Below are 4,364 nucleotides of genomic sequence, written 5' to 3'. Positions count from 1 at the left end.
TATCTACCACCACAAAAATTGAATCTCTCCCCCTCTTAGTCCTAGGTAAACCTAAAACAAAATCCATAGAAATATCAGTCCAAGGTTCACTAGGTATTGGCAAAGGGGTGTACAAACCATGGGGTTTCAACTTAGACTTAGCATGTTTACACGTGATACACTTCTCACAGATTCTTTCCACATCACGTTTCATATGAGGCCAAAAAAAATGATCATGCAAAATTCCTAAAGTCTTAGCTACACCAAAATGACCCATCAAACCACCACCATGAGCTTCTCTCACAAGCAATTCACGCAAAGAACACATAGGCACACACAGTTTATTTTCCCGAAACAAAAATCCATCTTGCCTATAAAACTTATCAAACGCCACTTTTTCACATGCATTGAACACATCAGCAAAATCAGAATCTTGTGCATACAAATCCTTAATATATTCAAAGCCAAGCAATTTTGTATCTAAAATGGAAAGTAAAGCATACCTTCGGGACAATGCATCAGCCACCACATTTTCCTTACCTTGCTTGTATCTGATCACATAAGGAAATGTTTCAATGAATTCCACCCACTTGGCATGGCGTTTGTTCAACCTTTGCTGTCCTTTCAAATGCTTCAAAGATTCATGATCTGTGTGAATCACAAATTCCTTTGGCCATAGATAGTGCTGCCAATTTTCCAAAGCCCTTACCAAGGCATACATTTCCTTATCATAAGTGGGGTAATTTAGGGCTGCCCCACTCAACTTTTCACTGAAATAAGCAACTGGATGACCACCTTGCATCAAAATAGCTCCAATACCTATTCCTGAAGCATCACACTCAATTTCAAAAGTTTTAGCAAAGTTAGGTAAAACAAGCAAAGGTGCATTAGTTAACTTTTCTTTGATCAGATTAAATGCATTTTCTTGTTCTTTTCCCCACTTAAACGGCACATTTTTCTTGATGACTTCAGTAAGAGGGGCGGCTAAGCTACTAAAATCACGCACAAACCGTCTATAGAAGCTAGCTAAGCCGTGGAAACTCCTCACTTGGCTGATTGTTGTAGGCGTTGGCCACTCTTGGATTGCCTTCACCTTTTCCTCGTCCACCCCAATTCCTCTCTTACTAACAACAAAACCAAGAAACACAAGCTTATCCGTGCAAAAGGTGCACTTCTTGAGATTAGCAAACAACTTTTCTTTCCTCAAGATTTCCAAAACAGATTTTAAATGCATCACATGTTCTTCCAAGTTTTTGCTATAAATTAGGATATCATCAAAATACACAACTACAAATCTGCCAATAAATGCACGCAAAACATGGTTCATCAAACGCATAAATGTGCTTGGCGCATTAGTTAAGCCGAAAGGCATCACTAACCATTCATACAAACCATATTTAGTTTTAAAAGCAGTTTTCCATTCATCACCTTCCTTCATCCTAATTTGATGATATCCACTCTTAAGATCAATTTTTGTAAAGACACAAGAACCATGCAATTCATCCAGCATATCATCTAACCTAGGAATAGGATGACGATACTTTACCGTTATGTTGTTGATGGCCCGGCAGTCAACACACATTCTCCATGTTCCATCCTTCTTAGGAACTAATAGCACCGGGACCGCACAAGGACTCATGCTTTCACGCACATACCCCTTCTCCAATAATTCACCTACTTGCCTCTGAAGTTCCTTGGTCTCCTCAGGATTGCTCCTATAAGCAGGTCGGTTAGGAATTGATGCACCGGGTATGAAATCAATTTGATGTTCAATCCCTCGGATTGGAGGTAAGCCACTAGGTACCTCTTCGGGAAAGACATCTTCAAACTTCTGCAAAAGAGAAACAATATTGCTCGGCAAAGTACCGACGAGATCATTAGTACATAAAAGAGCCTCCTTGTACATGAGTACAATAAGGGGCTGGTGTGAAAATAATGCTCTCTTGATCTCACTTTTTTTTGCAATGTAACTGAATTTTTCCTCTCTTGCTCTCACTATGGCCGAAATCCTCTCTCTTTCTTTTTCACTCTGATCAATGTTTTTCTCTCTTTCTTTTTTTTTCAACTCTTTTTTTCCACTTTCGGCCTTCCTTTCTTTTTCTTTTTTCTTTTCATTTGATCTTTGTAACTTTAGTTGGTCCTCCATGACCTGTTTTGGAGTTAATGGCACAAGAGTAATGGGTTGCCTTTTAAGAGTGAAAGAATACCTATTTGTGAATCCATCATGCGTAACCCTCCGATCATACTGCCATGGTCTTCCCAACAATAAATGGCATGCATGCATAGGAACCACATCACAAAGCACCTCATCCTCATATTTGCCAATGGATAATGCCACCAACACTTGCCTTGTCACCTTGATTTCGCCACATTCATTCAGCCACTGAAGCCGGTAAGGGTGAGGATGTTTCAAGGTGGTTAAGGCCAATTTCTCCACCAAATAAGTGCTGGCTACGTTTGTGCAACTCCCACCATCAATAATGACGCTGCAAACTTTGTTATTTACAAAGCACCGAGTATGAAACAAGTTTTCCCTTTGGTTACTTTCTTCCTCCTTAACTTGCACATTGAGAACTCGCCTTGCTACCAATAAATCTCCAACCACAGCATTTTGCTCATCATCGGCATCCTCCAAAGGTGGCATGTCATCATCATCTACTTCTTCCTCATTCTCCGACTCAAGCTCTCCTTGGGCGTTTATCACCATCACCCTTTTGTTTACACACTGGCTGGCTATGTGTCCCCGCCCCTGACATTTAAAACACTTAATATCACGTGTTTTAGAAATAGAAGCCTCGGTGTTACCTGAAGTAGTGGTGGTTGTTGGTTTGGCATTCTTAGAGGGTTCAAATTTTTGCTTATTTTGAAGCTGCTCGTCCCTTTTTGGAGCTGTCTTCCATGGGCTGGTGGTAGCCATAGGTTGTCCCCTCCTAGCCAATCCCTTTCGTTTGAATTGTTCCTCCACTTTTATGGCTTGATGCACCATATCTGTTAACTCAACATAGTGCTGCAACTCGACTATATCTGCAATCTCACGATTTAAACCGTGCAAAAACCTAGCCATGGTGGCTTCTCGGTCCTCTTCTACATTAGCCCGGATCATTGCTACCTCCATCTCCTTGTAATACTCATCCACACTCTTGGAACCTTGAGTTGTTACTCTGCAACTTTTGATACAATCCCCTATAATAATGGTTGGGTACAAAACGCCTCCTCATAAGCATTTTCATCTCCTCCCAAGTGTCCACGGGTGGCTCTCTATTTCTCCTCCTATTAATCAATAATTGATCCCACCAAACAATGGCATAATCTGTGAATTCAATTGCAGCCAACTTAACCTTCTTTATCTCCGAGTAGTTGTGACAATCAAACACCATCTCCATTTTAGTTTCCCACTCCAAATAAGCTTCAGGATCATTTTTACCTTGAAAAGACGGAATTTTAATCTTTATGTTTCCTAAATCATTATCCCTCCTAGGCCTACCCATCCTAGCTTCTCTATTCCCATACCCACGCTCAAACCTGCCTCGGTTCAAATATGGCTCATCAAATTCCTCCAACTCCGCCTCTTCCTCAACATTCCGCCACGGAACACGCCCACCTTGTTGCCTATTGGGATTGTCTTGTTGCTGTCCCCTAGGAGTTTCTGCTTCTACCCTGTCCAACCTCTCGTGAATAGGTTCTAATTCAGCCCTCAACATACGCCTCATCTCCCCTAACAACGCTTGCATTTGGAGGTTCGAAGCTGCGGGTTGTCGAAATTCTTCGGTTGTGTCTTCTTCTTGATTATTGGACATGTTTAGAATCTGCAAAACAAGGTTAGAATCCTCACAAGCACTCCCTCACGTGTTTCACTCAAGAATTAATACACTTACACTCGTGTTTTCACTCTAAACGGCTTTTACCCTCTTTTGGTCTCACACACTCTTGCCTTTTTCCACTCTTTTGTGTCTTCTTAGTTCTTAATCGAACTTCAAGAAACTAATTCAAAATAATCCAGCAGCAATTGAGAAATAACCAAAACTCATCAAAAAGGTCAAGAACTTGAATAATGTGAGAAACAAGATAGAAAGGAAGAAATTTTCTTACTCAGAAAGGTCAAGAACTTGAATAAGGTGAGAAACAAGATAGAAAGTAAGAAATTTTCTTACTGGAGTCGAGTACTTTTTCTTTTCTTCTTCTTCTTCTTCTTTTTTTTTTTTTTTTTTTTTTTTTGCTCTTTTTTTTTTTTTTTTTTTTTTTTTTCACAGCAGGGAACAGGAGATTAAAAAAAATAGAAACAATAATAAAAGATAGTCAAACTTGCCTTAGAACCAAGGCTCTGATACCAAAATGATATGAACTCCACCAACAAATGTGATGAAACCCGATAGCAATGATGGTTT

The 4,364-nt window shown here is 40.1% G+C and overlaps 1 pseudogene; it reads right to left on the bottom strand.

Moving 5' to 3' along the window:
• Positions 1 to 808: 808 nt before the first annotated feature.
• Positions 809 to 4,058, bottom strand: LOC133862701 (uncharacterized; annotated as a pseudogene).
• Positions 4,059 to 4,364: the final 306 nt, after the last annotated feature.

The sequence above is a fragment of the Alnus glutinosa genome, chromosome 3, assembly GCF_958979055.1.
Source record: "Alnus glutinosa chromosome 3, dhAlnGlut1.1, whole genome shotgun sequence".
NCBI classification, from domain to species: Eukaryota; Viridiplantae; Streptophyta; class Magnoliopsida; order Fagales; family Betulaceae; genus Alnus; species Alnus glutinosa.
The sequence above is the reverse complement of the archived record's forward strand: the minus strand, read 5'-3'. Positions and strand labels throughout refer to the sequence as shown.